This window comes from Bidens hawaiensis, unplaced genomic scaffold (assembly GCF_021521415.1).
Source record: "Bidens hawaiensis isolate Kalapana, Puna unplaced genomic scaffold, B.hawaiensis_p1.1 tig00031165_1, whole genome shotgun sequence".
NCBI lineage: Eukaryota > Viridiplantae > Streptophyta > Magnoliopsida > Asterales > Asteraceae > Bidens > Bidens hawaiensis.
In genome coordinates this window covers 177,266-199,120 of record NW_027495239.1, presented here as the reverse complement: position 1 = coordinate 199,120, position 21,855 = coordinate 177,266, and positions in this window count along the sequence as shown.

Below are 21,855 nucleotides of genomic sequence, written 5' to 3'. Positions count from 1 at the left end.
TTATAATAATGTAATATTAAAAAGAAAACCATTAGTAGGCTAAACATGTAGTGAAAGACGCGTTAGAGGCTAAAAGATCGTGAAAGACAGGTTAGAGGCTAACAGGTCGTGAAAAACGCGCGTTGGAGACTAACAGGTCGTGAAAGACACGCTTGGTAGCCAAACAGGTCGTGAAAGACGTATTGAGGCCTAACACATTGTCAAAGACGAGTTTGTAGGGGGCATTTATAAAAACTTTTATTTATATGAACAAAAATGGAATCTCTCTCCACTAATGAGACATTTTTAGAATTTTCCAATTTTTAAACATGTCTCGTGTTTACATACAGTGTGTGAGGGTTTAGCACTCGGAGCAGTCAAGAACATAATTGGTAAACGATATATCAGGGCATCACAAGAACACGTGCATACGCCAACTTGCAAACTTTATATTTAATCAGCAAATCTTACTCCAAAAAATGATTACATAAACTAGTATATAAAATAACTAGATAGCTCTAGTTTTACTCGAATTCAAACTATTTTTTATCTAACGTCCATGATAGATTAACCAAACTCGTTTCAATTTATATTACTATTAAACTGAGTTGCAATTGACTTCAACCTCCAAAATATCGAACTCAGTCGGGCCTAACCCGCCCGAGATTCGGAAATTCTCCAACAAGCAACAAGTTTACTAGAGGAGTATGGCTGACAGTTTATACACGAGACACGAATACACATCAAGTACCTACACGACTTTAACAGGTAACATGTAAGGCCTTAACAGGTTTCGTGTACTAAACAGGTAGACACGAACTTACATGTTAATTTTCGTGTCTAAATAGGTAAAATACATGTTTACCAGTTAAGTACCTAATTAGATTTTTATAATTATATATATGTGTGTGTGTGTATATGTATATATGTATATATGTATATATATATGTATATGTATATATAAGTTATCCTAAACCCTAAATTTCTAAAACATTCTCACTCTCTGTTTCTCAGCCGCCGCCACTCACCACTCACGTATATTTCCTCTTCGACTTTTATTTCAATAAACAGGTTGTCAAAATGTGTTTCTATCCAGCTCTTATCATGTATTATCATGTTTACCAGGTAGTAACTGGTTCGTGTTAGTGTTTGGGATACATGTACACGATAAGTCTTGTGTCCGGTACAGGTAGGTATGCACATTATGTGTTCTTGTGTTATCGTGAACGGGTATATACGATATGTCAGCCCTATATGTGAGAAGACCATTTTTGCTTGAAACGACACCCAGTAATGTTTTAATATTAATTGGAAATGAAGTTTCATGGTCTCTACCAAGTTTTTGTAACATCCCGTTTTCTCGTTTCGGTTAATAAAATAAAATATGAATTATTATGAGCCGGGCTAGTGTTGGGTTAAATAGATATGGGTTATGGACTTGGATTAAAAATGAAGGAAGAAAAGACCATGGGGTTAAGCCCATAACCCATGACATATAAACCTTAATTAACCCATAATCTATTCATTCCACTCATTCCATACACCATCAAAAACACACAGTTAAGCTCTCTCTCATATATCTCTTTTTCTAACCGAAACCAAGAAGAAGAATCGATTCCCGACCCAAGGTAATGATAGTATGATATTGTATGGGTCCAAACCCGCTAGATCTAGTCGCGAAACGACGAGCCGACACCCTAAACCATTAAAGTCACGAGATCCGGATAGAATCGGGTATAAACCGATCAAAAGATGAGCTTAGGGGTCACCCTAGCTCAGATCTAGATCGAACGGAACGAAAAAAGGTGGAAAACGACGGAGATAACGCTTTTCCGCCGAGATCCCAGTTTTCCGGCGATAACGCCACCGGAAAGACGGCGTTGGAAAACGGCGTACGAGGTTAAGGATGTCAGAGAATGTTTCTGACATTCTCTGACCTAACCCCTAATTCGTTAATGAAGGAATAACGAATTAACAGTAATTCGTTACGCCCATTCTTTAAGGAGAAGTAACGAATTAACAGTAATTCGTTATGCCCATTCGTTAAGGAAGAATAACGAATTAGCAGCAGTTCATTATGATCGTTCGTTAAGGCCAGTTCATTATAAAGGCCAGTTCGTTATAAAGACCAATTCGTTATGAGACTCCATTCGCTATGAGGGTTCATTCGTTATAATGGTTCATTCGTTATAAAGGTCCATTCGTTAAGAGATAACGAATCAGTCCATTCGTTATAAGCCCCATTCGTTAAAGAGTATAATAATGAATTAAACTTTGAAAGAATGATAGAAAGGTCCCTAGACTTAGAAAATAATGGATTAATTACAAAGAAGCCCTCGAACTTTACGAGGTAGCAAATAAAATAATAATTAAGAATTCTAATGAAAAATGTGTTAAGACAGTAAATGGAAATAAAATTTTTCCAAGCTGACCTGGAAGCTCGACCCCAGCTAGGGGCTCTGCCCCTTTGACCCTGCTAGGGGCTGCTGCCCATAGAACCCCGCTGCCAGGGGCGTTGCCCCCGGACCCCCGTTCGTTGAGGGTTATAATTAAACTAGAAACTTGATATGGGTAGTGATAGTCAATTGATATGTGTAATTGTTATACAGTTAGTCGCGCACAGCTAAAGAAGGGAATAACCATTAACGGTGAACATAACATGACTCAGGTGAGTTTCTAGCCCGACTTCCTTGTTATGTTTTCGGGGCTGTGTGCATACTCAATGTGAATGTTAATACACTTGCTTAAATGGTAAGTGTATGTTATTATGATCTATGTGATAGTATGTATGAATGTATGAATGAATGAAAGCTCGTCGGTGCGTGAACGATCTTCGGATATTGTACGTAGCGATGGGGAAAGTAATATTTAGTATGTCTTGTATGGAATATGTATGTATGAAAGTGCGTAATGAAATGAATATGTACGAAGGTGTGAATTTGTAAAGAAATATATGTATGTTTATAGCATGGATGAAAGGTATGGTTTAGGTAGGGAACAGACCCTAATAATATCTGCAGATGTAGGGAACAGGCCCTAATAATATTTGTGATGTAGGGAACAAACCCTACTAAAATTTGCGAATACAGGGGACGTACCCTAATAATATCCGTGAATGTAGGGAATTGACCCTAATAATATCTGCGAATGTAGGGAACAAAGCCTAATAATATATGTGAAGATTATATGACGGAATGCTCTTTAAAATGTATATGTATGAATGAAAGTATGTATGTAAGTATGAAAGAAAGAATGAAAGTATGTACGTATGTATGTAGGTATGTAATGAAAGATGAAAGTACATATCTTCGGATACGTATTTACGTAAGTATGTGAATGTAATGTATGTTGTCTGATTAACTAGAACTTACTCAGCGTAGCTGACTTTTAGTATGCATGCAGGTTAACAGACCGAGACAACTGGTTTGAGTGGGACACATGGAAAGATTGAAGACGCTGACATCTAAAGATTTGTCATGCTGTTTTAAATGCTATGTTTTATGTTATGTTTTTAAAAGACAAGTATGGATGTTTGTAATGAATGGTTGACTTTTTATATTATTCCGCGAAAGTTTTAGTTCACTTGGATATTTAGAACTGTGTTTATGAGTAAATCCAACGCTAACGTAGGGCACCGGGACCGGGCCTTACAGTTTTGAACCAAAATAGGCAACTCGATTTTATAGTAATAGCAATTGAAAAAAAAAACAAACAACTCATCTTAATATACTATAAAAGCTTGCATGAATTTTCACTTGACATCATTCTAGGGTGTCCAGCTAAATTTCAAGTCATTGTCATGTCACATGTTTCTTTTCTTATTAATGTCAAATCATCTCTTTCCCATTATATAAACCTTCACATTGCAAACCCTAATAACCATTTTAATTTTCTCTCTCTTTTTTTGCGGATTACCACCTCTACTAATCGCCTATTACGTTATTCATGTAAGTTATTTTTTTATACTTTAACGGCCGATTCTCATATATTATTCGTCATTGTAAATTCATTTTCTTTGCCATTTTTTGTTTGCATTGATTTTAATTATTATATGATTTTCATATAATCTCATTAGGTTTTACATCAAAGTCCAAGATTCGATGGAAACATTGAACTTTCTCTACTTAATCTATCTTCCATACAGTGAGTGGTTAATTTAGCTTGTGATTTCAATTGTTATCGGATTTATTATATTAATTTTTCCGGTTATATCCATTGGTAATTCAATTATTCCAGTTATTGTTAATTATTCGGTTACATCCATTGGTAATTCAATTTTTCCGGTTATACACTATGACAATGGTAGATTTGTTCACATGATTCAAATATACCATAATTGGTAATTCAATTATTATGTGATATCAATTGTTATCGGATCTATTACGAATTGTTCCGGTTACTAAACCAAAATATAATTTCTGACATATTATTTTTGCCCAAATAATATATATTAATTAACATTAATTTAATTTTAATCATTTCAGCTTATGACACCCAACTTGGTAGAATATCTAATGTCATAGATGGAGTATTTGTTGCAAAAATGGCTTTGTTTTTGTACAAGAATGGATGTTAATTTACGATTATTCTTGTATTTTACACAATATGCAATTCATGTAATTTAACTGATTTTTATATAATCAATCTTCCATTGTTGTTCGTCAAATTCACTTTAATATATTTCCATGATTTTGATTTTTGGTCAAATTCGATTTAATATATTTTCATGATTTTCATTATTGGTCAAATTCGAATTTGAAATGTGTTTAAATATGTTATAAATACTAAGCGTAAACTAAGGGAATTATATAAAAATTATATATAAATATACATTTTCTTATTAAAAAAATTTTAGTTAAACTTTTTAATTAGATATATTAAATCAAAGATTGGGTTCAATTTTATGAATAATAAAAAAATATCAAAACAATAAGCTTGTGTTCTAATATATTTAATAAATAATATATATAATTACAAAAGTAAAAACTAAATTGGTTGATTACAAAATTTAAATCAAATCGGTTAATTTGAAAAAATCAAAAAATTATGGAAAGATTTTGAAATGAGTTTAAATGTATAGAGTATTAAAACCTTTAAAAGTTTGTTGAAAAGTTGGTCAAATTCCGAATTTGAAATTAGTGTAAATATGTTATACATATTAAGCATAAATTAAGGGAATTATATAAAACCGAGATATATAAATGTACATTTTCTTATTAAAATTTTTTTAATTAAACTTTTTAGTTAGATATATTAAATCAAAGGTTAGGATTCAGTTTTATAAATAATATAAAAAATCAAAATAATAAACTTATGTTAAACTATTTTTAATAAATAATATAGAGATAATAACAAAAGTTTAAATTAAATAGTTTAATTACAAAATTTAAAATCAAATATGTTAATTTGAAAACCTCAAAAAATTATAGAAAGATTTTGAAAAAAGTTTGAAATTATGGAGAGTACCTTTAAAAGTTTGTTGAAAAATTGGTTAAATTCCAAAATTGAAATGAATTAAAATATGTTATACATAATAAACATAAATTAAGGGAATTATATAAACCAAAACATATAAATATGCATTTTCTTATTAAATAATTAAACTTTTTAGTTAAATATATTAAATCAAATATTAGGATTCAATTATATGAATAATAAAAAAATATCAAAACAATAAATTTGTGTTCTATTATTTTTAATAAATAATATATAGAAAATTACAAAAGTTAAAATAAAATTGGCTTACTACAAAATTTAAAATCAAATTAGTTAATTTGAAAACTTCAAAAAAATATGAAAAGATTTTGAAATAGGTTTAAAATTATGGAGAGTATTAAGGGTCAAGTTATTCTATAAAGGGAACAAAAATGAAAAGAGTGAAAAAGATTTGTAATCACACAAAAAAACCTATTAAAAATTATTAAAAAATCAAAACTCAAAATTTAATAATTAAAAAATAATTAAAAACACAAAATGTTTCCACTGTCTTTTTTGTTCTAAAAAAATGGTGAGTGTAAAACACCATTGTGTTTTTTTGTTTATCATTGTGTTTTGTGTTTATTTTCGTCATTAATTGTGTCTTTTTTTGTAACATCCTAAATTTTATAATATTAAATAAAGTAAATTTATGTTTGTTAAACGTGTGTTCGTATTTAATTAAGATTTAACTATAATAAGGAGTATGGACTTGGAATGTGTAACAACTCGGGATTTCAAACTTATAATTTATATCCGTAACCCGACTCGTTTTATGTTCTGAAAAATTTCAATTAAGAGATCGCTTCTATCAAGTGAATTTAATTATTATCATAATATTTCTTAATTATTTATATAATATATATCTATATCTTCCGATTTGTGGCAATTCTATCCCAAAACTAAACGATAACCCTCTTTGGCTTCCATTCCTAATCCTTAAGGACCAAAGTGCAAATATTATTATTAATATCAGGTCTGACCCGTATCCAGGATCCAATGACCAAAAACCGTGACCCTTTTTGCATACCGTATACCCGTTTAACATGCTTGGACCTTAATTCTAGCAATCAATATAGAAATTAGATCAATATTCACATTATACATTCCATGTATGACATACACCGACACTGTTATTAGGGAAAATAACATCTAATTGATTTGAATTAGCAACTTGGTAAAATCGTTTTTAAGAAAATTGGTTTTCATACCTAGAGATCATAATAATCTAATTCCTCTCGGCTGCACCTTATTCGACTCCTCGAGATCCAACCCCTAAGTCTAATTGGGTTATAACACGCTGCCAATACCCCGTTTATCGTTGTCCTTTCCGTCAGCCTTGTCTCGTCATTTGCCTACAGTTCGTCATCGATTAAGGAATCCTTGTCGGTGTATCCCTAAGGGTTCATCATTCTCACATCATCATTTTTATTTCGTTCATCTGATCAGGTGAGTACCACATTCCCCTCTTTTTACGCGTTTTCTCACATTTTGGGGATATATGCGTAAATTATATTTCTTATATATAATTATACTGAAAACTGTAACTATTGTCTTATGTGTTAACAACTTATACCTTACTTGTTTATGTGCTTATTTGTTTTATATGCTTCCGCATTCGGAGAAGTCCAACATAATCTCAGTCTAGTATGATCATACGCTAGTCGTTATAGCCTTTGTGCTTCTCGACATCTCAGTTATACTTGCTCATTTGGTTAATTTGTTATTTTCATATGACTTGTTGCAATTACTTATTTTTATATATACTATATGTACATTTAAACTGGTGTGTTATTCACTCAACATGTGTTGTTGACAAAATTCTATTTTATAAGCATATGCGGGTTATCGTAGAAATTTAATGCAGGTTGGTGAAGACTTAGGAAAGAATTTAAGTTAGAAAATAATTAGTCAAGATCATTTATGACATAAGTTGTATTGTTGTATGATTATGGATTATGTATTTGTTTGTATTTGATTTATTTGAATACTTAATTTAATTAATAGATATTGTCATTTTAATAATGCATGATAGTAACCTTTGAAAAGCTGTGAGCAATCAATTCGCACCCCAACATTTCCGCCGTAGGTTGGGGTGTGACAGATTGGTATCAGAGCCGAAGATTTAAGATAGGCCGTTAGTGGTGCTTTAGTAACATGCTTAGGAGCCCCATACGTGCTTATTTGTTTACCTGATGTGTTCTATTTGATTGTTTACAGCCGTAATTGTCGTGCAAGATTAAGTACTTATTTAACTGATTAGTTAATTGTTTATTTTATTGTTATGCACACACAACTCCGAAGCTATGCATGACTATGTCTCATTCTCAAAATATTTTATATAACTCTGAGGCTATGCCTAAACCTCAAAATATTTTTTTATTAGATTACTTTTTATTGTCGGAAATTTCCTTGAGAATTTCCTATCTTTGTTTTTGCTCTTTTTCACTTAAAACTAGGGAGTGTGACAAGTTTTTCCAGCGATTGTGGGAATTGTCATGCGACCGACACTTTAAGCGTTTAACGTAACCGGCTAAATGGTTACACCCTGTATTTTGTTTTATTATTTTTTTTAAATGTCTAGTCGGGTGTAAAACCCATGGGACACCATGGACACGCCAACTGTACATATGCACAATTTGTTATATTTGCGATATTTTGTTGGAACATTATCATCCGTCGTGATGCACGAGATGTTTCAACTACTTATGCTTGAGTTCATGTATTCGTTACTTAGTTTGGTCGGTTAAATCGCCATGTAATGCTTATGGGCCGACATACTTAATTGATTCGTTAAATTCGTTAATTAAGTTGGGCCATTCAAATTGCCATGTAATGCTCATGGGAGGCCAACTCATACATTTGTTTTGGTTTTGGTATGCTAATAAGTTGGGGAAACAAAATGTCATGGAAAGCTCATGGGAAACCCAAAAAGTCGAAGAACATTCGTTGTTTACTTATTTGTTTGTTTATTTGATTTATGACTTGATTTAATTATTCAATTATTCTATTATTCAATTATGCAATTTATCAATGTCTTACTTACTAAATCATTTTTGAATCAAGATCTATTGATTCGATATATTCATCTACTCAAAACATTTTTAGTCTACTGATCGGATAAAAATTCTTCATTTCTCAAGACTCGGTTATCATGAGTCAATCAAAACAATTTACACTCTATTATTGAATTGGTTTTCACCTAATCATCTTATTACGTTATTATATTATCAAAATACCAAGTAATTTAAATACTATTATTGCACGATTTAACAATCGAACGGCTTTCTTATACTCATGATATCATATATATAAACTGTTAAAAATATTTCAAGTATTCAACCTAAAATCTTAATTTGTTAAAACATATCGAACCTTGACGAAATTTATTCTCTCATCAAATTAACTCATTAATTATCAATTTAGATTCTAACTTATCCTTAAGTTTTGAATGAGCACTAGCTTAACATATTTTAAATTCATTTCTTATTCTTAATAACTCATATGAAATCTACACTATTATCCAATCTTCTCTTTATTAATCATATAATGTTTTCTCAACATCAAACAACATCAATTATTTATTCTCTATAACCACCTCATGCCCACATGTTTAGTCAAGGAGATAGCTCCTGCGGTCTCTAATATAAACTCAATTTCCAAAGAACAAATACAATCAATTCAACCTTGTTCATTAACTTTTTCGCTAATATATTCAATTCATTTACCCCTACTCATTCTTGTAACGAAAATACAAACGCAAGCCTAAAACCTAAACTATATGTTGTCAATCAAGTTAACAATCAATCACAACAAAATCTTAGCGTCTCAAACAAGAAACTTTACGTCAAAATTTACTCGTTATGCTTCACTTGCCACTATCACTATTCAATTCAATCCTTGTCGGTGTATCCCGAAAGGTTCATCATTCTCACATCATCATTTTTATTTCGTTCATCTGATCAGGTGAGTACCATATTCCCCTCTTTTTTACTCGTTTTCTCACGTTTGGGGGACATATGCATAAATTATATTACTTATATATACTTATACTCACAACTGCAACTATTGTCTTATGTGTTAACAACTTATACCTTACTTTTTTATGTGCTTATTTGCTTTATATTCTTCCGTATTCGGAGATGTCCAACATAATCTCAGTCTAGTATGATCATATGCCAGTCGTTATAGCCTTTGTGCTTCTCGACATCTCAGTTATACTTGCTCATTTGGTTAGTTTGTTATTCTCATATGACTTGTTGCAATTACTTATTTTTATATATATTATATGTACATTTAAATTGGTGTGTTGCTCACTCAACATGTGTTGTTGACAAAATTCTATTTTATACACATATGCAGGTTATCGTAGTAATTTAATGCAGGTTCGTGAAAACTTAGTGAAGAATTTAAGTTAGAAAATAATTAGTGAAGATCATTTGTGATATAAGTTGTATTGTTGTATGATTATGGATTGTGTATTTTTTTGTATTTGATTTATTTGAAAACTTAATTTAATTAATAGATATTGTCATTTTAATAATGCATGATAGTGACCTTTGAAAAGCTGTGAGCAATCAGTTCGTACCCCGACATTTCCGCCGTAGGTTGGGGTGTGACAGAATGAAAGATGGATTAAAGAAATGGGTATGGGCCTTAGGTCCATGGGCTTAAGAGAGTATAAATACTCCCTTAAACCTCCCTAAAACCCTAAATCTCTCAACTCCTATATTTCATAAATCTCTACACACTCAAAACACACACATACACTCCCATATACAGCCGCAAGAGGAAAAAGAAGATCTTAGGCCAAACAAGCTTAGATTCTTATAAATCTTGGATAAACGAATAAGATACGAGTTTAGTATCGCATATCAAGCTAACCGTGACCTAACGAACACATGAAGGTATGTTCTTTGCTTTTAAAGGTTATGTTTTTATGAATGGTTTACCATGAAACTTAACCCTAGAGTAGATCGGGTCTAGATATAACATAAAGTTGCAAACTTGATGATTAAAATGAACTTAACAAACTCATGGTTATAAACGGCTCATAAAAGAAACCATATATCTAGTTTTGAACGTTTTAAACCATAAATGTTCGAGCTTTATGGTTGCCCGGGTCAAGCCTTGGCCGAAAATAGAAAAGGGAACGCTTATGGGTTAATACCGAACCATAAAAGGGTGTTAAGGTCATGAAACGTAGTATTAATAGCAATAAAAGAACCAAAATGGGTCAGCTAGTTCGAATACAACGATGGGACTCGAATATATGTAGCAAATTCGAATACATTTATGAAAATCGAATACATGTAGCAAATTTGAAAACATATATGAAAATCGAATAGATGAAGACCATTCAATTACAAAGACCACATTCAAATACAATGTAGCTATTCGATTACATGATCTCATTCGAATACATGCTTGTATTCGATTACCATGGGCCATTTTATTACCTTGCATATGATTGAATACAAGAGTGCCCTTCGAATACAATTAGACTCGCATACATGGACGCGTTCGAATACATCATTCTCAATCGAATACAATGAGAAGTTCGATTACAAGGTTACATCTGAATACATTGAACCAATCGAATACAATATTAGGATTCAAATACATAAATATATACTCGCATACAATCAAGAACTCGAATGCAAACATACTATTCTATTACATGAAGCCACTCGCATACAATGACCAATCTTGAATACATTAAGATAATCGACTATAATGTGACTTGAACACAAATCATATAAATCGATTAAAATACTAAACTCGAATACAAGTTGAGAATTTGCATACATCATAGAACTCGAATACAAGGAGTATCTTAATTTCAATATGGATTCGAATGCAACAAGAATCGAATACATACATACACACTCGAATACACCAATGTATTCGAGTGTAGGGTATGTTGGGCGTATATGGATTGAATACAACTTGGATTATAAGTGAAATATAATCTAAATACAGAAACTTGCTTACGATTACCAAAGAAAAGAAAGAAAAGAATGTTAAAGTAATTAAATACAAAGTATTTGAATACATGGGTGTTTGAGGATAAAATAATATTCTAAGTAAAATGTATGATAAAACAAGACCATTAGAATAGACTAGACTTTGCCATTTTAGCTGAAATTTGAATAATGTGAATAGGACATATATTGATACATGTAATTAATGTACAGTCAGCCGAGTTCAATTAAAGAAAGAGATAACGATTAACGGAGAGCGTAACAGGATCCAGGTGAGTTTCTAGCCCCACTTCCTTGTTATGTTTTCGGGGTTGTGTGCATACTCAATGTGAATGTTAATATATTTACCTTAAATGGTAAGTGTATGTCTTAATGATGAATGTGATAGTTTTGTTTATATTATGAATGCATGCTTGACAGTACGTGAACGATCTTCGGATATTGCACGTATTGTTAAGGAAGGTATAGTGTAGTATGTATGATATGAGTATTAGAGGTGCACAAACCGGTTTTTTTAAAAAAACAGGTTCGGTTATTAACCGGACCGGTTTTTTTTTGCCCGGAAAAAAACCGGTTCGGTTAATAACCGGACCGGTTAATAACCGGTTTTTGTCTGTCAAAACCCTAACCGGTCTAACCGGTTAGGACCGGTTTAGAAACCGGTTAGAACCGGTTAATAAACCGGTTTTTTTATTAACCGTTTTTTTAATAACCGGTTTTTAGGTTAACCGGTTTTTTTTTTTTTTTTAATAACCATTATTTTTTCACAGTATAAACAAACCGGTAACTACAAGGCAAACCGGTAACTACAAGGCAAAACAAACCAAAGATTAAAAACACATAACTTTCATTTATAGTTTTTACATTAAAAATACAAACATTAAATCGTTATCGCATATTCGTAACTCAAAAATACAAACATTAAAGAATGCTTAGACACGATTACATGAACAACTTGCTGTTTCTTACTCATTATTTGCCTCCATGTTTGCTGTTTCTTTAACTAATTTTCTTCGCTACCCGATCCCGAGCTATTTCTTAGGTAATCGTCGTACGCGGCTTCTTCATCGGTCATTGGTTGAGTGTGTCCTTTATTGACCTCGTCTTCATACAAGCCCGCTTCATACTCCATTTCCCCCTCGAGTGAGCGTTGATGTTGTGCCCTATCTAAAGAGTCCAAGTAATTCTTGTAGCAAATCGACATCTCTATAGCTGGTGGAGTGAGTTGAGTCCTCCTAATCGATATAACCCTGCCAGAAACAGAAAAAGCAGACTCCGAAGCTACCGTGGAAGCTTGGACCGTTAGTAAATCTTTGGCCATGGCGGCGAGGATCGGAAACTCTTCCTCCTTACCTCTCCACCAAGCCAGCAAATCAAGACTTCTAAATTCATCCGGAGTCATGTGTTTCACAAAGTTGGTACCACCATACCTTCCAAGTTCACTGCTTGGGGTGTTTACCTTTTGACGTTTACCGGCGTCTTCCCAAATCATGTAGTACATCCCCATTTTAAGGTCGGTTTGGGATTGGGATTGGGCAACAGCTCTTAACGAGTCATGAATTTGGGAAGACGACCCGTATTTTGTAAGGTAGACATCATACATGTTTGACAAGGTGGTGTTGAAAGCATTCTTTAAAGTTTGGCTATAATAGGGGTTTTGATCGTCGTTTAACTCTAGCTCATCACAAATTTTTTCTATTAAAGCTTCAACACCACCAACATTGATGCAAGGGTTTAACGCAGCAGCACATGTCAAAACAGCGGGTAGTTCTTGAAAATATTTTCTAAATTTTTCTTTCATTTTTACACCCATATCAAAATAAGGTGCACCCCTACAATGAAGTTCACTCAACTTTGTGCACATGACAGCGATTTTTGGTAAAGCAATGGGGCTTGTTGGATAGTAAACCCCGGATAAACTAGTTGTGCAAGATTTAAAAATTTGAAGGACCTCCGTAACGATCTCAATCAATAACCAGTTTCTAGGATCGTACGGTGCACATTTACCCCTACTTGACAAAATTTGATGAAACGCAATTAATGATTCTTTTTGTTGGATGGCTTTCTCATACATATTACAAGTCGAGTTCCATCTTGTTGGACAATCCCAATTTTTTGTATCTTGAAAATGTTTTATTGTTGCTAAAAACATCTCGTAACATTCTTTTAAAATTATTTATTTGCGTTTCGATCACGTTTAACCCATCTTGTACGGCCAAGTTGATAATATGTGCAATGCATCGGCTATGAAAAAACGTTCCATCACAAATAGGTTTATACTTTAATTTTAAATGGCCAACCGCGGCCGTATTGTTGGACGCGTTATCAAACGAAATTGAAAAGATTTTATGTTCAATCTTGTATTGTCGAATGACTTTATCCAAGATTTTAAAAATATTTCTACCCGTGTGCGGGTAATCAAACAATTGAAACGCAACGGTTCGTTTCATCATTTGCCACGACTCGGGGTCAACCCAATGAGCCGTCACACAAATGTATGAGTCGGGCGAACCATGAGGTACCGACCACACATCCGTTGTTAAGTTTACACCAGTTTGTAAGTTTGAAAAGTATGAAATTAGTTCGGATTTAGCGTTTTTCCATGCTTTAAGACAATCTCTTCTAAGGGTCGAACGACTTACGTGTTGGTAGCGTGGTTGAACATAGTTTTGCATCATCTCCGTGAATTGAGGGTTGTCGAAGTGGTTGAAAGGAAGTGTTTGTTGAATCACAAAGTTTGAAAACTTTTGACGTACCGCTTCAAGGTCGTACGTAAACACCGCTCCTTGATTCGTCATCTCCGGCTGCGAACTACTTCCCGATTCGTCCTTCAAGGCCTTGCAAAAGGGCCTTTGTACATGCGCTTTTAAAGTGGAGTTTGCATCTTTGCCATAAAACTTCAAACAATGTTTGCATCGAGCTTTTTGGCTACCGTTAGACATTTCGCATAGGTCGAAATGTTGCCAAACATCATGGTTTCGTTTCGTGGGGATGACCCGAACGACCGTTTCTCCGGTGTTCGAGGCACCCATGTTGACGGATGAAGCAGCACTTTGGGAGGCCATGATAATCGACTACGAAATAAGAGTGGTATACTCGAGTATGAAATAAACGACTACGAAATAAGAGCGTATGGAGTGGTAATGTGGTATGATTGAGCGTGAGATAACAAAATAATCGCGTATGAAATAAACGTTTAGAACGTTTGGAGTTGTATAATCGAGTGTGATCTAACCAATACCCAACCTAAACTATATATAGATGTATGTGGGGGCAAAATGGTAAAAAAAAAAAACGGTCAAAAAAAAAAAAACGGGCATATAGCCGTTTTTCAACGTTCAAAAACCGGTTTTTAACCGGTTAACCGGTTATGGAGAAACCGGTTAACCGGTTTTTCCACAACGGTCAAAAACCGGTTTTTTTATAAACCGGTTAACCGGTTTTTCCATAACCGGTTATTAAAAAAAACCGTTTTTTCATTAACCGGTTCGTTAACCGGTTTTGGATCTAAAACTTGTAACCGAAATACGAACCGGCGGTTTGTAAACCGGTCAAACCGGTTTTTAAAAAACCGGTTTTCGTAAAAACCGGTTTCCGGTTTAAACCGGCAAACCGGTTCCCCAACCGGTTTTTTTGACCATCTCTAATGAGTATGTGAAGAGGAAATATGTATGAACAAGGTATGTATGATATTTTGAAAGGTATGTATGAATGTGATAATGATAATGATAATGATAATGAAAAGTAATTTATGGTTAAAGGGTTGCATACCCTAATAATATATGTGAAGGTTAAAGGGTTGCATACTCTAATAATATATGCGAAGGTTAAGGGTTGCATACACTAATAATATATGCGAAGGTTAAAGGGTTGCATACCCTAAAAATATATATGTGCAGGTTAAAGGGTTGCATACCCCAATAATATATGCGAAGGTTAAAGGGTTGCATACCCTAATAATATATACGAAGGTTAAAGGGTTGCATACCCTAATAATATATGCGAATGTTAAAGGGTTGCATACCCTAATAATATATGCGAAGGTTAAAGGGTTGCATACCCTAATAATGTATACGAAGGTTATAGATCGTAATGCTCTTTAAAACGTAAGGTACGAATATAAAAGAAAGAAGGTATGAAGGTAAGTAAGTATATTAAAAACGAAAGTATGAAAGTAAGAAATATGTACGAAAGTATGTAGTTATGAATGTGTTGTATGTTGTATGATTAACTAGAACTCACTCAGCATAGCTGACTTTTAGTATGCACGCAGGTGAGTAGAATGAAATAGTTGGCTTGAGCGAGGGCACATGACAGAAGAATAAGAGGCTGGCATCTGAAGACTCAAGTTGTTTTTATGAATTGATGTTTAAACTGAAAGACAATAATGTTTGATTAAGACAAGTTTATGAAATATTATGAATGTTTAACGAAAGTTTTATATTCCGCGTAAATTTTAATTAACTCTGATTTGTAGAACTATGTTTTTGAGTAAATCCAACGTCCAACGTAGGGCAATGGCAACGAGGCCTTACAAGTTGGTATCCGAGCAAAGTTCGAGAGAATTTAGAATGCTACATTCTTAGACTCGAACAGGGAATGGGATTAAAGTAAGAAAGAAAGAAGATGTCAGTTCAAGATAGCCATGTGTCACTCAAGCAAGCTCAGTAAATGTAAAGTGTATGGTTAAATAAAAATGTATATTGATGTTAGCTTAATTGCTAAAGAAAGGATATGTGAACGTTAGGAATTGGATTAATTGATTGTCTGATTGATTAACTGTTTAAAAGTAGAACTTGGCACAAATAGACTCATAAAGGGAAGTTTATAGGACACGGAAAGTAACGTGATCAGCTGGTCACAGCTGGCCACTATTATTACCTGTTAGCCTTACTATCTTTGTACTAAATAGTTCCTTGAGTGATAATGTTTGTGTTTCCTTATAGAACACGAATGGCCGGAGCTAGGAAAGTTGCTGGAAAGGGAGGACGTACGGGACGTCGTGGTAGACCACACATTATTAGAGAACCTTCTGTAGAACCAGTTGTTAACTCTGCTGAAGGACCAAGTGAGACTTTGCGAGGGCCAAGCCAGAATGAAGGGTATCAACTTGGCCCTGCTGTTCAAGCCGCCATTGCTTAAGCTGTGGAAACTGCTGTGAAGAACTTAAATCCTGAAAAGTCTGCTGGAAGTCATGCAAGAACTGCCAAAAGGTCGGGTGAAAACGGTAAGAAAGATGACGAGGGAGAGAAGGGTGATTCGAGTGAAGTTCGTTCTGTGAACGTTGATGACAGGAAGAGAGGCTGAGGTGGGTTTAACTACAAGTCCTTCAAAGGTTGTGACCCGCCAAAGCTGACTGGTTTAAGAGATGCAAAGGTTAAAAGGTTTCATAACCTAATCATATATGCGAAGGTTAAAGGGTTGCATACCCTAATAATATATGCGAAGGTTAAAGGGTTGCATACCCTAATAATATATGCGAATGTTAAAGAGTTGCATACCCTAATAATATATGCGAATGTTAAAGGGTTGCATACCCTAATAATATATGCGAATGTTAAAGGGTTGTATACCCTAATAATATATGCGAAGGTTAAAGGGTTGCATACCCTAATATGTATGCGAAGGTTATAGAGCATAATGCTCTTTAAAACGTAAGGTACGAATATGAAAGAAAGAAGGTATGAAGGTAAGTAAGTATATTAAAAACGAAAGTATGAAAGTAAGAAATATGTACGAAAGTATGTAGTTATGAATGTGTTGTATATTGTATGATTAACTAGAACTCACTCAGCGTAGCTGACTTTTAGTATGCACGCAGGTGAGTAGAATGAAACAGTTGGCTTGAGCGGGGCACATGGCAGAAGAATAAGAGGTTGTCATCTGAAGACTCAAGTTGTTTTTATGAATTGATGTTTAAATTGAAAGACAAGAATGTTTGATTAAGACAAGTTTATGAAATATTATGAATGTTTAATGAAAGTTTAATATTCCGTGTAAAGTTTTAATTAACTCTGATTTATATAACTATGTTTATGAGTAAATCTAACGTCCAACGTAGGGCACCGGCAACGGGGTCTTACATTTTTCCTTGATACTGTGTCTTTTTTTTTCTTTATATTGCGTTATATTTTCTCAACATTGTGTTATATTTTGTTTGGCATTTTGTTACATTTTGCAATATGTTGTGTCTTTTTTTAGTTATAATTGGGTCTTTTGTTAATTTTTGTCATTGTGTCTTTGATCTCGAAATTTTGTCTTTTCTTCAATTTTTTTATAGTTTTTTTATTTTTGAGCGAAAATGATGGCGTAAACATTTTAGTTTTTTAAATTTTTTTCGTTTTTTATTTATATTTTGAATTATGATTTTTTTATATTATTTTAAAGGGTTTTTTGTTTGATCACAAATCATTCTCACACTTCTCATTTTTGTCTCTTTTTGTGTTTTAACTTTACACGAGTATTAAATTAGGGTTTGATTATGAGGTTTGTTTTACATTTTATCTAATATTTATATATTTTTTGTATTTTAATTTTATTTATTGTAAAGAGATTAAAATATATTTAAGGTTTGATTTTGAAAGAATTTCACAAATAAATAATATGTTATAACTCGTTTAAAACCTATCTGGGTTTGATGATACTCATGACCTGCTTATTTTTTTTACTATAAAATCGTTTCTTAATTTTAAATTGTGACATATTCCCAAATCCGACCCGACCCAGGTACCCGTTTTCGAATCCGATTCTTTTTATGATTTAAAATTTGATTATTAATCTTTGTAAATTTAACATTAAATAAATTATATATATATATATATATATATTACTTACTAATAATAATAATTCCTTTCCGCCGTCCCGCCTCCTTTTCTCTTTTGTCGCCGTCCCGCCTCTTTTCTCTCTTGTCGCCGTCCCGCCTCCCTTTTTCTCTCTTGTCGCCGTCCCGCCCCTCTGCCTAACCCTTACGCCTTGACCCCTTTTTCTCTTAACTCTTTGCTTGTCCTTTGGTTCTTCCCGCCTAAGGATGTCTGCGCAGCTCCACGCGCCAGACTCCTTACAAGGAAGCCTGCGCGAAGACCAACTGTTCCTGCGATACGCGAGGCGAACTGTTCCCGCAGCGCGCTAAGAATGGTAGTTCTTCCCGCGGCGCGCTAAGAATGGTAGTTCTTCCCGCGGCGCGCTAAGAATGGTAGTTCTTCCCGCGGCGCACTAAGAATTGTAGTTCTTCCCGCGACGCGCTAAGGATTTGTAGTTCTTCCCGCGACGCGCTAAGGATTGTTCTGTCTGCCTTTGCCCTCGCGCGCGCTCGAGTCTTCTCGCGCTAGACCTTAAGTCTTTTCTTCAGTTTAGGTCAGCCTGTATGCTTTTGAAATATCTTATCTTTGGTATGAGCACTGTAGGTCAGTTCCGACATCTGTCCGAAAAGCCACTTTCGGCGCAGCATGCGCACCAATCCTATTGGTTGACAGAAAAAGTGACTGACATAATCTTTTGAAATCTTCTTTTGTATGTCTTGAACAGTGCTTTATCTGACACCTCCCATGCTTTGATCTGTAACCTGCCAGCTTTTCCCCATCCCCTGCGGCTGCCGGCATATCTTTTGATATCTTTTGCTTTTGGATTCTTGTGCTTTTAATATCTTTTGCTTGATTTGATAAGATCTTTTCCCCCTTTCAAGGGATTGTGTTCCCTTGGGTTTTCCTATAAATTAAGCTAATTTCTTGTTTATTAACACTACACACACTACACTTAAACACTCCCCAAAATTTCTCTCCCTTTGCTCTCTGCCGTAGTTCCTCAGCATCGCCACTCCTCTCTTTGCCTCCGTCTTCTCTTCTGTTCTGACCAGAATCTCGGTAAATATAAATATATATATTTTGTTTTAATTTGTTTATCTAACAAAAATCGATACTTACTGCATATATTCAAGACATAAAAACCAACCAATAACCTCTTATTTATAGGTTAACTTGTGCTTGTTTAAAAGTTGGTTCTTGCATTATCTTTCAACACACCTTTTTCAGGTGAGTAATCTCGTACTTAATCCCCTTTTATTTTTAACGTTTTGGGATGTTCATGTGTTCGTACAACTTGAGTCTTAAACTTGTTTATGAAATTTATGCGCAAAACCCCATGTGTTATGGACGTTTACTTGGCTGTTTATTTGTATGTGTGAATCATTAACCGCTTTGTTCGGCCTATTCCGAAGTTTTCATGGATCCATTAGATGAACACGGGAGACCTATCGTTTACGGTTTTCTTGTTTTGTTTACACATGCACGTATGATTATTCGTTTTTGTGCTCGATTGGGAGCACGGATTGAACTATGAGCTATGATCTATTTAGGCTTGATCACAATCTGATTACACCCTATGTTAAACCCCAGTTAAGCACATGTTGCGCGCAGTGTTTGTTATGATCTATTTATATCTATTAAACTTGATTTCTCACCGACACGCAAGTGTTGACGTTTTATTTTAACACATGTTCAGGTTTGCTGTAGCTGCTTTTGGGAATCTCAAGGACACGTAGGATGTTTTCCTTTTCTTTGGACCTAGATTAAAATGTAACAAGACAGATTATGATATTTGAATATTTTGAGTTATGATATGATTTATGTTACTTTACGATTTGTGTTCTGCGCGTGCGCAATGAAAATGTATTTATTAAATATTGACACCCAAATAGTGTCACGAGTAATGAAACAATACGTGGCGCCCCGATGTATAATCCGCCATCGGTCGGGGTGTTACATAAATAATATCTTTTTATAAAAAAATCGGATATTAATTTTTAGTATATCTCTATTTTATAAGATTTTCATATCAAATATTTGGTGAGATTAAATTTTAATATAATAAGATGTTGGCTTTCTGGGTTTGGTGAGACCCATACACGTGAATTCAGGTCAAATGCATGAGAATCCATCATTTACAAATAAACCACTATGGTGGCTTGAGAGAAAATAGGGAGGTTTCGTTTATATATATTTAAGATATATATAAGAGGGTTATCCTAAGAGTAGTTTCGTAGGAAGACTAGGAATAAATCATAGCCATTGGATCATGTTAATCAATGGTTGAGATTTAAAATTACCTATAACCGACATAATTTCTTAGAATTACTCTTTCAACATTATAACCGACATAGTTTTCTAGAATTGTTTTTTCACCATTACTTGCAATGTCAAATGTCAAAAAAAATTTGGTTCTTACAATTCATATGAAATTCCTTATTTTTATTTGAATCATTATATATATATATATATGGTTTGAATCAAATACAAATGAAATTAACGTGCTAAACGTGAGAATCAAATAGAGTAATTATATATACAAGTAGAGTAATTATGTAATTACTTCAAGATAATTACGCTATGATGTAATTACATAATTACTCTACTTGATTCTCACGTTTAGCACGTTAATTTCATTTGTACGTTAATCTTCCCCTATATATATAACGTTTAAAAAATTTTCACTCGTATGTAAAATGGATACTATCCTAGTTTAAACTATATTAAATAAAAATTAAATTTCATACACACATTAAGGGCAACAGTCTACTATAGCCATGAGGACATTGGCTATAATTTTGAAGTTTACATTCTCCTTGATAAGAGTGTTGCAAACGTTAAGGCGTGTCTTAAACTAAGGTAAATGATATATCAGTGATTAAAATCGTGGGCATAAAATGTAAACCGCAATGTAACATAATTAAGTGAAAAGTTGTCACATATATGTGCATGTAATGTATATATAATTATTCTTTATTTAAAGTAAATGAAAACTATTTTTCACTATTTTCCAACATTACCTACCGATCGCCAACAAATTGTTTTTTTTTCCAAAAGAAGCATAATGTACTGATATGTCTAATATGTTAATTGTAGAAAATTCCACACCAATCTCGAATGATTGGATCAAGAAGTCATGAAGAAAGGATCTAGATTTCTTGATACTACCTTGAAAATCCCTAGCTATATGTTGTCTATACTTGAGAACTCTATCTAGAGTTCTAGACCATCGATGTGAATACATTAAAGTTGTACATTTTGATAGGAGAGTAGTATAAGCCTTGCATAGCTAACACCTCCTACAAAATAATACTTATTATTCTTATTTCATCTAATTAATTATTCTTATTTCATCTAATTAGACGACTTTACAAAAGTTATTGGTGATCCACTAAAGCTGGTAGTAACAGTTTGTTGCTTCCTTGGTGAACAACATATATTAGACCAGGTCGTAACTCAAGCCGATAGTAACGATTTTTAATTATGGTTATAAACCGAAATCAAACTATATAAACTTAAACTCAAAACCACCGTGTGTAGCAAATGACGAAATCCAAATATATCCATCAAAAACCAATATTTTACTTTAATAATTTATTATGTTTAGAAAAGATTAT